General features: G+C 37.3%; 1 protein-coding gene across 3 annotated transcripts in view; it reads right to left on the bottom strand.

Annotated features, from left to right (window-relative positions):
* LOC123868837 (homeobox protein abdominal-B) overlaps window positions 1–12,168 on the bottom strand; it is a 69,976-nt gene that overhangs the window by 24,317 nt on the left and 33,491 nt on the right. The window contains exon 1 of one of the 3 annotated variants that reach the window (XM_045911484.1): window positions 8,794–8,803. The exons of the other annotated variants lie outside the window; for them this stretch is intronic. The gene's annotated coding sequence lies outside the window, so the exon portion shown is untranslated. Of the gene's footprint in view, window positions 1–8,793; window positions 8,804–12,168 lie in introns of those variants that run through there. 3 annotated transcript variants of the gene reach the window in all.

Genomic DNA, 12,168 nt, shown 5'->3' with positions numbered 1-12,168 from the left:
AAAATTCCTACCTATGAATGACAACTTTCTGGATTAATGTTGTCTAAAAGAATATTATTAAAACTACATAGGTAGTACATAGGTCGGTATATAATTATTTATATCCTACCTATGAACAACAATCTTTAAACAAAAACGAAAATATTTGATAACAGATATGCATCATTGTAGGCAACATGTATTTTAGACGTGCTAGGTAATCGTCGTTCAAGTAGTGACAGACAAAGGGCACCCTCTAGCTGTTCGGAGTTATGTGCGTTTTTAAGCAATTACTTACCTACATATCACTAGCTTTTACGGTGAAAGAAAACATTGTGAGGAAACCTGCATACCTCTCGGGTGTTCAGACTTCACACATCTTTAGAAATCCCGAAGGGAAGCCAATCCGCAATTGGCCAGCGTCTCGGACTATGGTCTGAATCCTTTTTATCATGAGAGTAGGCCAGTGATGGGTTGACGATGACGAGGTAGGTAGTAGGTATCTATTCTTTTTGAGTTCCATTATGAAATGATATTACATAATATAGGTAGGTAGGTACACAGTAACCTCGTTGGTTTGGTAGGTACATCTGGGCTAAAAATTTTTTTAGCTCCGCTTCTAATTCTGGTACATTTGCGATGAGCTTAACAAGAACGAGCGAGCGGCGCGCTTTTCATCTTTGAAGCGCAACATTTACATTTTCGTCTCATTTATTTGCTATTTCGGGCCAGACCTCCCCTCCCATACCCGCACTCCCATTCCTCCCTCCAATGAATAAGTCTTGGCGTACGTCAGACGCGAGAGTGAAACAGAATTGGGAAGGAACGCTCTATAAAGTCTAATTAACTTTGAAGTGAATGCACAAATGTAAGGAAATATAAAAAGATACGTCAGGGGAGAGTTTACTACGCGGCCAGCGCACCTTTCCCATTTCACTCAACGAAACGGATCCCGTCTGAATAGGTACATTTACAGGCAAATTAGACAACGAATAACAAATAACATCCTTTTAAATAAATATAAATCTTTCAATACATAATGAACATAAATCAAAAGGACCAAAATCATTTCGTTGACGCTCAGTGAAAAAGGAAGCAAGTAGACGCATGATCAGAATAATATAATATTGTACGTTCCCCGGACTTTTTATTGAGATATTTATACGAAGAAATCCCTGTATTGTTATTCAGTGACCGTCCTGTATAAAAATAACGCGTCCCTTAACACAGACCTTTTGTCTCGGGGCGGTGGTTTCTTATTAGAAATAATTTCTACGCCACCCCTTTGTTTGTGATTCGCGGCTTGTGTATAGCAGGATGCAACTGTTTTTCGTGACTTGGTTGGGAATATCAAGGTTCTTTTAACATAAAATAAACTTATTAGACAAGTCAGTACTTATCTACCTAATGTAACTAAGTAGGTAGGTACCTACTTACCTACTTACTTATGATTTTAATTAGAAGACCTCAATCTGTCAGACACCTTTTAAATTGAGACAATCATCAATATAACCACTACAAATAATTTCAAGTACCTAATAAAGTTTACCTTGATAGGTATATTTTATGGTACACACATCTCGGCCCAGATTGCTGATAGAAAAACGAGCGCAGCCCGAACCACCCCCGAATATAAATCGCCTTGTTATATTTTCCGGAACATTGGGATTCATGAAGTTTGTGAAGCTTGACGCCATGATTTTTTAAATCTCAGTTCATCTACCTATACCTATCTATAGGTAAATAACAGTAGGACATTTTTTGACGTCCTTCAGCTCATCTCATACAATTTATTTATCGAAGAAACCCCTCCTCAATAAGTAGGTACAGCTACATTTACAAAGCTTTCGCCGAAGTTGCGATATTCGTACCTAATTACTTATTTTGCTAAGAAATGTAAAACTTACTGTAAATATGCTGAATAATGAAAGCAAATCCCCTGTTTACATAATTTTGTTTGTGTTTACATTTTGCCTGAGATGTACCTACCTACTATAAATTATGACGTAAGTAAACAAAGTTCACGTTACTTCTTATAAATAGGTAGGTAGGTACTTAACTCAATAAAATCTTGCAATTTATTAAGTAGGTTTTTAACATTCATAGGTTATTTATCTAGGTACAAAGTACCTACCTACCTAATTATACTATATATAGCTCAATTACCACTCACTGACTCATTGACATAATTGTTCTCCTAGAAAGAGACGGAAAATGATATAATGATGTAGGGGAAATGTGTTCGGATGCGGGATTCGACTGGGGAAAAATTATGACATTTCAGAAAAACAAGATGGCGGCCGTCGTGATTTTTGCAGCTCCTTTGTTTTTTAAGGGACTCCGTTCAAACTCGCAACTATTAAAGAATGTAGTAAACGGTTAACAAAAAATGTGGAAAAAATTGGAAAAACAAGATGGCGGCCGAGCCGTAGCATTTTAAAATTTTTGATTTTTCGACCCCGAACCGCGGCGCCACAGATCCGAAACGGGGTAATCGAGGATAATTATTTTTCTTGGTTTCTCCCACGATTATCCTGTATTTTGACAGAACGGGAGTGGTTTTTAAAAATTCAAGATGGCGGCTGTCATGGCGGCCGTTTTGTTCGAGGTACGAAAAAACGCAATTTTAAAAGTTAAATATCTCAAAGTTGGCAACATCGGAGCGATTCGGCTTCTATGAAGCGGTTGTACGTATAGGCTCGAGGTATAGATCGGTGGGAAAAAATTACCCCATTTTTCGGGAAATTTCAAGATTTTCGGGAAATTGTAAAAAATCGAAATACGCACTTTTAGCAAAATCCGAGTATGAGTGATTACGTGTTTTGCTCGTACAAATGACATTTTGGTATTTTTGTCACCGGAGACTGGCAACACTGGAATTTATCAAAGAAAAAGTGATTTTCGACACGGTCTTTTTCACGGTATCCCCTTTCGCGTGGGTGCGAGCGAGAGGAGAGATTGAAACGTCATCGGGAGCGGTATATCCTGTAGTTAATAGGAAAATTATGAAACCGTGTAAAATCTTTCTGTGAAATGAGTTGGCGGCCATTTTGTATTTTTTTTAATTTTCCGAAATTTTGATCACGTTTTTGAGGCAGTTGGCAACATTTTGGAAAGTCGACATGTATCAATCGATTGTGTGATTCAACCAGCAGTATCGAAATATGTAAACAGTGTTGCCACATTTGGGGAGATTTTCGAGATTTTCCCCAAAAACACCTCCTGTAAAATTTTGTATGAAATTTTTTTTTTTCACTGATGGTTTCGTATAGAAAACAAAAAAAAAATCGAGGAAAAATTTGGAAATAGCTGATGATCGAGGATGTCGGAGACGGGTGAAGGGTCCGCTCAAGGTATTGAAGATAGGTGGGGGGTGCTCGACCAAATGTCATTCATGACATCATCCAATTGCCAAAAAGCTGAAAAAAAATTCAAAATGGCGAAGAAAAGATGGCCGCCATACAAATTTCGCCGGCGTCCAGCTCGGAGGGTATAAAAGATGGAGGTGCGGTTTCGTGGCAAAAGAGGATCAGGATCCAAAAGTCTACTCGATGAATAGAAAAAAAATTCAAAATGGCGGAATTTATTTTCCCATACATTTTGTATGGCGAATATTGAATGTCTCATTCTCCTAGAAAGAGACGGAAAACGATACGATAATGTAGGGGAGATGTGTTCGGGTGGGGGAGGTGAGTAGGGAAAAATTATGACATTTCAGAAAAACAAGATGGCGGCCTATATGATTTTTGTGACTCTTTTGTTTTCCAACCGATTTCGTTGAAACTCGCAATCTTTGAAGAACGTAGTAAACGATTAATAGAAAAAGTGGAAAATTTTGGAAAAACAAGATGGCCGCCGTACAAATTTCGTCGGTGTCTATCTCGGAGGCTATAAAAGATGGAAGAGTGGTTTCTTCGCAAAAGATGATCAGGGTCCGGAGGTCTACTCAATGGAACAAACTCTGCATGCTCGCGGACCACTTTAGTGGTCCGCGCACCCACGCACCCTACTTTATTAACCTCAACTACCCCGTTTTTATAAAAAATGATATGGATGTCGTTTTCAGAGTTTCCCAGGGTGCTGATTTTGATAACGACATTTATTTTGAAATCCAAGATGGCGGTCATGCATTTTTTAAGAAAAAAATCGATATGGGTGTCGTTTTATGGTGTTTTTGGGGTGAATTTTGAATCTTAATAAATAAATTCGTTTTAATACTTATCAACCTAACCACGTCACGCGAGCTGCTTCAGCAGCTCGCGCACCGAGCAAAACACTAGTTATACTATATATAGCTCAATTACCACTGACTCACTCACTCATTGACATAATTGTTCTCATAGAAGGAGACGGAAAATGATATAGTGATGTAGGGGAGATGTGTTCGGATTCGGGAACCCTCTGGGGAAAAATTATGACATTTCGGAAAAACAAGATGGCGGCCGACGTGATTTTTGCAGCTCCTTTGTTTTTTAAGGGACTCCGTTCAAATTCGCAACTATTAAAGAATGTAGTAAACGATTAATGGGAAATGTCGAAAAAATTGGAAAAACAAGATGGCGGCCGAGTCGTAGCGTTTCAAAATTTTTGATTTTTCGACCCCGAACCGCGGCGCCACAGATCCGAGATGGGGTAGTCGAGGATAACTATTTTTTCGTGTTTCGCCCACGATTATCCTGTATTTTGACAGAATGGGAGTGGTTTTAAAAAATTCAAAATGGCGGCTGTCATGGCGGCTGTTTTGTTCGAGGTACGAAAAAACGCAATTTTAAAAGTTAAATATCTCAAAGTTGGCAGCATCGGAGCGATTCGGCTTCTATGAAGCGGTTGTACGTATAGACTCGAGGTATAGATCGGTGGGAAAAAATTACCCCATTTTTTGGGGAAATTTCAAGATTTTCGGGAAATTGTAAAAATTCGAAATACGCACTTTTAGCAAAATCCGAGTATGAGCGATTATGTGTTTTGCTTGTACAAATGACATTTGGGTATTTTTGTCACCGAAGACTGGCAACACTGGAATTTATCAAAGAAAAAGTGATTTTTGGCATGGTCTTTTTCACGGTATCCCCTTTCGCGTGGGTGCGAGCGAGAGGAAAGATTGAAACGTCATCGGGAGCGGTATATCCTGTAGTTAATAGGAAAATTATGAAACCGTGTAAAATCTTTCTGTGAAACGAGTTGGCGGCCATTTTGTATTTTTTTTTATTTTTCGAAATTTTGACCACGTTTTTGAGGCAGTTGGCAACATTTTGGAAAGTCGACATATATCAATCGATTGTGTGACTCAACCAGCAGTATCAAAATATGTAAACAGTGTTTCCACATTTGGGGAGATTTTCGAGATTCTCCCCAAAAACTCCTCCTGTAAAATTTTGTATGAAATTTTTTTTTTCCACTGATGGTTTCGTATAGAAAACAAAAAAAAAATCGAGGAAAAATTTGGAAATAGCTGATGATCGAGGATGTCGGAGACGGGTGAAGGGTCCGCTCAAGGTATTGAAGATAGGTGGGGGGTGCTCGACCAAATGTCATTCATGACGTCATCCAATTGCCAAAAAGCTGAAAAAAAATTCAAAATGGCGAAAAAAAGATGGCCGCCATACAAATTTTGCCGGCGTCCAGCTCGGAGGGTATAAAAGATGGAAGTGTGGTTTCTTGACAAAAGAGGATCAGAATCCATAGGTCTACTCGATGAATAGAAAAAAAATTCAAAATGGCGGAATTTATTTTTCCATACATTTTGTATGGCGAATATTTTATGTTTTATTCTCCTAGAAAGAAACAATAAACGATACGATGATGTTCGGGAGATATGTTCGGGTGCACGATATGAGTAGGGAAAAATTATGATATTTCAGAAAAACAAGATGGCGGCCGACATGATTTTTGCAACTCTTTTGTTTTCCAACCGATTTCGTTGAAACTCGCAATCTTTGAAGAATGTAGTAAACGATTAATAGGAAAAGTGGAAAATTTTGGAAAAACAAGATGGCCGCCGTATAAATTTCGTCGATGTCTATCTCGGAGGCTATAAAAGATGGAAGAGTGGTTTCTTGGCAAAAGATGATCAGGGTCCGAAGGTCTACTCGGTGGAACAAACTCTGCATGCTCGCGGACCACTTTAGTGGTCCGCGCACCCACGCACCCTACTTTATTAGCCTCAACTACCCCGTTATTACAAAAAATGATATGGATGTCGTTTTCAGAGTTTTCCAGGGTGCTGATTTTGGTAACGACATTTATTTTGAAATCCAAGATGGCGGACATGCATTTTTTAAGAAAAAAATCGATATGGGTGTCTTTTTATGGTGAATTTCGGGGTGAATTATGTATCTTAATAAATCAATTTGGTTTTATATAATAAAAAGTTAACCTTACCACGTCACGCGAGCTGCTTTAGCAGCTCGCGCACCGAGCAAAACACTAGTACCAAACTATAAAATTACATTTTGCAGATAGGTAGGTATTTCATTGATTGATTGAGTAAAGTAGGTAGAAACAGCGATTAAGTAAGTATCTAGTTTTGTGCTTTAGATATATATTTATAAGTCTGAAATACACGAAGTAATAATACGTAGCTATATAAGTTCTGACATTGTTATGCTTAATTAAGCTTTGAGTCCGTGAGAAACCAGAGCCACTTAAAACGATTTGATAAAATGTGCATGTAAGGCATCTTTATACGCCGCCACTCGAAACTCCAATTCAGTGGCGTAGCTACCTAGGGGCTAGGCGGGGCAGTGCCCCAGTGCCCTCAAGCTCAGGGGGCCTTCGAATCCTTACAGAAAATCTCGGTTGAACTGAACTTTTGAAAATTTCTCCCATGTTTAGAATAAATATGACAGGTTGCAACCCGACTTCAATCATGGCAACTCAGTTGAGAGAAATTCGAAAGTTATACCCAGGGAATTCCCCCAAATTCTTTCTGTGGGTTGGCAGTGTTATCAATTTGACGGATAGCGATATATGCGTTTTATTGTGAATTCAAGTCAAATTTTTTTATTATTTTATGCCGTATAGTTTTTAATTTATCCTGCAAAATGTCGAAAAAATTCTCGAGTACGGAACCCTCAGTGCGTGAGTCTGACTCGCATTTGAAGGTGCGAGTTTTTTAAAAGTATTTGTATATTTAATATTTTTACTTGATGAAACCTACGCCTGAACAGTTTAGATAGCAGTGGGCCCCATTTTTTGATTTGCCCTAGGGCCCTTAATTACCTAGCTACGCCGCTGCTCCAATTAAAATTAAAGTGCCCTAATCTGCCACAGCAAGTGTAAAAACCAGTTGCCGGTCGGGTCCAAGTTATTATCATTCAAATGCAAATAAGCCATTTTCTGCAGGACTCACTCGGCGCTGATATCGCGCCTTCATAAGCACCTAAGTAAATGATAAAGAGTTTCCTTCCCTGGCAAATATTCTATTTTCCGTGCTGAGTGTTTTAGATTAACATAATATTTACATCAAGAAAGACTATCGCTGTTTTGCTATGCAGGATATTTTTATCTAGGCATTTATATGTAGATAGGTACCTACATGATTTTTTTTTAATTCATTTCAAGATAGCCCTTTATTCCATTTACCTTTCCATGACTGCGATCTCACCTGGTACTTAGTACCTAAATGATGCAGTCTAAGAAGGTACTTAGTGGGCTAACTGGGAAAAGGTAAGTAGGTATAACAGTTTGATAAAAACTCCTACCTACCCCTTCGTTCCACGTCGTCGTACCGAAACGCTAACTCTCTTGCATCGTATTTTAACGTAAGGTATCAACCCATCACTGGCTCACTTCTATGGCAGGTCTCGTATCAGAATGTCAAGGTTGTGGCCTTAGTCAACCACGCTGGTTGAATACGTACGAAATGGCAGACTTCACATACCTTTGAGAACATTGTGGAGAATTCTCAATCATGCATCCTCACGAAAGCAAGTTTTTTATGCATCACAAAACATTGCTTAAAACGTACCTATTGCTATCCGAAAAGTTAGAGGTGCATACCCGGGATCAAGCCCCGGACCATCCGAATAAGAGGCCGTATCCGAGACCTTAATCAATAAGCTACCACCGCTTTTTTTTAATAACGAAAGTTAAATAATTAAGTTTGCAAGGAGGCTTTAAGGAGATGGTTGTCGGTCATTTATACTCAAACAATTTGTCCTGATACTAAAATTTCTAAATTATTTGAATAACAATAAGCTAATATAGGGAAATAAAAATTAACAAAAGAAAAGGGGTACAAAAGGGACAATAGAGAGTGGTTGCGTAACAAGGAACAAAGGGTGAAAGGTATGAATATGAATGAATTACTTGGCGAAATTGGGCCACGCTGAGCGAGATATTTGTCCTTTTGGATTTTTTAGGAAAACTTTTTGTGTGCGAGGGAGCGTTGACTCGAATATTTGCATATTGTAAGTAAGTCTTATCTATCTATGGCTCAAAATGTGACGGTTCGTTATTGACGAAACTAAATATAAATACTTAAATATGGATGTACCTACCTAATACTTAACTGAGTACATTTTTTATAATCATTACTTAGTAAGGTAAGCAAAAGCTTACAAATAACTCATCATATAAACAAATACTTAGATATTAAATTAAAATCATCAACATCTTTTCTAGGTAGGTAAGTGCGTAGATAGGATAGTGCGCGACAAGTCGACATGGCAATCGGGGTATGAAGCGGGGGATTGCCATGTCAACCTGTCGCGAACTATAGGTACGTAGGTAGGTATAGGTATTCTTTATAAATAAAACAAGTCTCGCTTGCTTTATTACAATATGTCAGTTCTGTTAAAATCAAGTAGGTACCTAAGTAGATAGGTGAGTACATACTTATGTAAATTCAACAAATTTTGATGTGTAGGTAGATAGGAAGTCTATTTAGCAAAATTATTTCCCCACACGTTTTACGCTCGGGTTACGTAGGTATAACTTATCCGAGGATGTAATTTGGCCGGGATCCCAACGAGTTACTGAACTGTTTTGGGCGGGTATTTATTAAACTGCCGGCCTGGATAACTCGAGGACAGGCTAAGCCCGACCGCACCTTCTCTAAATGAAGGCCCGGATTATATTTGATTGTCTATAAAGCGTATTCTGGACTAAATAACAAAACTTGGAATATCTGCAAAACAAAATTGAGACAAAAATTACAAATTACAAAGTTAAGTAAATACCTAGGTACCTACCTACATACGTCTCTTCCTCGTTTCTACCTACTGCTAGAAGTAGAATATGGAATGCCCTTCGGGCTTCCGTTTTCCCGGCTATATTAAAAAAAATCCTATTCAATTAAACTTTTACAAGTAGGTACGTAGATCTTTTGAATCGTCAAATGTACCTATCTACCACTGCATTACCTATATGGTCTGATTGTAGTCAAGTGCAAGCCTAGGTAAGTAACTAAGCATATACCTAAGTATACCTATTACCTACTTAGTTTAAAAAAAAAGATTCAAGTCGCTGCTCTAAAGCCATAAGTACTTACTCAATGAAATGAAATGTATTTATTTCATGTAGAGCAACTTATGATTACTTATGTCATGACTCTATCACACCGGTTCGGAAAACACATCCTACTGAGAAGAGCTAGCATAAAAATTAAGAACTTGTTAAAACAAATTAGTTCCTAATTTCTCCCGCCTAGAAATTAATCTCATGAGCACTAACTTGCAAGGCAACGTAGATACTATATCAAATTCAACCAATATTACACTCTATTTTGTAGTAGAAAATGCTCTAAATCATTTGGAATTACATAAACCAGAAGGGATTCTTCCCATTAACACAAACAGACGTCATTGTTTAACAGATATATGAGGACGGGCAACAAGCTACCAATTGTGAAACTATTAAAATATATAGTTCCTCTCGCATGCGTAACAGTTTGCATACCAGCCGTTTTAGTGCTTAGGTAGGTAGGTACCTAGGTACCTATCCGTAATAAATTCCTAACTCACCGTGTTTAATGTCTATAGTCCTAACTCGAAAGCATGATTAATTTATTGTTATAATATTCATATAAATTATGCAATATGTAAGTAGGAAGGTAGGTACCAACTCTTTTTCTAAAATGAACCAGGACGATCTCAGTTACTTGATTTCCATTTTCCATTCCAGCAAGGATTTTCTTCCTCCTTGCAAGGTTCCAGCAGTGAACGTCTTTCAGCTTAAATGACGGTAAAATGCTTTTAAAAAATTCGTTTTCTTCTCGAAAGATTCTTACATAGATATCTAGGTAGGTAAGTAGGTACCTACCTACCTACCTATCGAATAAAAATTGGAAACTCAGTTAAAACCAATAAAACTCTTTCAAATGGGATTTGTCTACTAAGAAATAATCGATTTAATTCAGCAAAATAACGGGACAGAATTGTCAGTACGTAGGTAATGTTTGCGGAGACTGAATGTGCCGAATCGGTGAACGCCTAAGTGCTCGTAAATCTTGCTCCCCGCTGGATGGAAATAAGCGACATGACGCGATCGCTCACAACTATCTATAGATATCAACAAAATATACCTATATCTACTTGTAAAGCCATTTTATACATTAGCATTTTAAAAACTATGACCTTGGTAGGTAGTTATATGCACATGATTTTTTGACATAGGTAGGTACTTCCCTTAAATGGCTCTAAAATATTTTTTTGCCATAGGTATACTTAACTATATTTTGTAATAGGTACTTATCTGCCCATTATTTATTATTTTTAATAATATTAATTTTCAAAAGTGAATGTAAAATCTTAACGGATACCTACTTACCAAAATAAAAAGAATAGTTTAAAAAATAAACAGAAAAAAATTTGTAGCCTAGATTGACTGCTACGGAATTACGTAGCGTTGCTACAAAAACAACACAATCTATTTTACCTACCTTTAAACATAATTAAATAATAATTATCCTTATATTTTCATACTTGCTTAAAAGTGAACGCTGTACTTATTAATATCATTTTCTTAAAATAAAATAGCTGGTTAAAACATTCACAAAAAAAAAATCATGGACTCAATCCGTAGCATACCTATTATTAGCTTTCAAAAATAAAATCCTTTTAGAATAATGAGACATCCAACACCTCAATACTCAAAAAGTAACCCTAATCTTTAGGCATAAGGTTTAATCTTTATTGACGGCATGTGAAACGTAATCGGGTATTCGGAAAGAAACGGGTCCATACAAAACGGGCACCTTTTATAAATACACGGCAACCATGTTGCTTCATGCGCCAATCAGAACATTCCGCTGAGAAGTTATAATATGGCGGAGACCTAATGGGCATTATAACTCCCTATTATATCAGATTAAAAATGACCCTCAGACGTATACTGGATTTTGGAGCGGAGACAAAATTTTAAATTAGCTGCAATGCGGACTGAGTAAAAAGCTTGAAAACATCAAAAGCTTTCATAAGGATTAAAGTTTTCAAGTGTAAATGTCAAGTTATTTTCAATTTGGTATCAGGGTATTTTTTTAGGAGATAAATAACTCGTCCGAAATAAACGCGTAGACCTACCTATTCCAAACAAAAACCGTTTTATTGGATAAAAAGCCCAAGTTATAAAAATATAGGTAGGAAGCAGGTAAGTAGGTAGTAAGTAGGTACTTGCCTACCTACTTATACCTGTTGATTTTTATTTTACAAGCAACTTTTAATTCACACGTGTCTCTATCTACTTACCTAGTAGGCAGGCAGGTACCTATCTATCCAAGTTTGTTTTTCATTTCCTATGCAAAGTGAAAATTAGGTGTTAACCGTCTATATCGGTATGATAAACTTAGTTTTATTACAGACTAATGTATTCTAATAGCAAGATAACAGGCCAAGTGCAGTACGTACAAGTTGATATTTATTCGAACCCGTCTGATACGAAGACTGAAATATAGGAACAGATGTTTGGGGTGAACGACCCTGCACGACCGCTCGTTCTTAGTTGCGTCTGCGCAATGAAATCACAGGAAAAAGAAGTCCTTAATTGGATATGAGTAAAATGCTATTGACATTTTGACAAGCAATTACTGGATTTATAGTCTTGTTCTTATAATAGTGTGATTAATTTCATTCTTCATTTTAAATTAGCCGTAAAATTTTCTTTATGGCTCTGAAGAAAGGCTAAAGACATATCAACGGAATTCCGCATCCGGAAAAATGCGTGCTTATCTTGGGTGTCTTTTCCACGCAG

Source organism: Maniola jurtina, chromosome 10, assembly GCF_905333055.1.
Source record: "Maniola jurtina chromosome 10, ilManJurt1.1, whole genome shotgun sequence".
In the NCBI taxonomy this organism is placed as follows: Eukaryota; Metazoa; Arthropoda; class Insecta; order Lepidoptera; family Nymphalidae; genus Maniola; species Maniola jurtina.
This window is presented reverse-complemented; position numbering and strand designations above follow the sequence as displayed.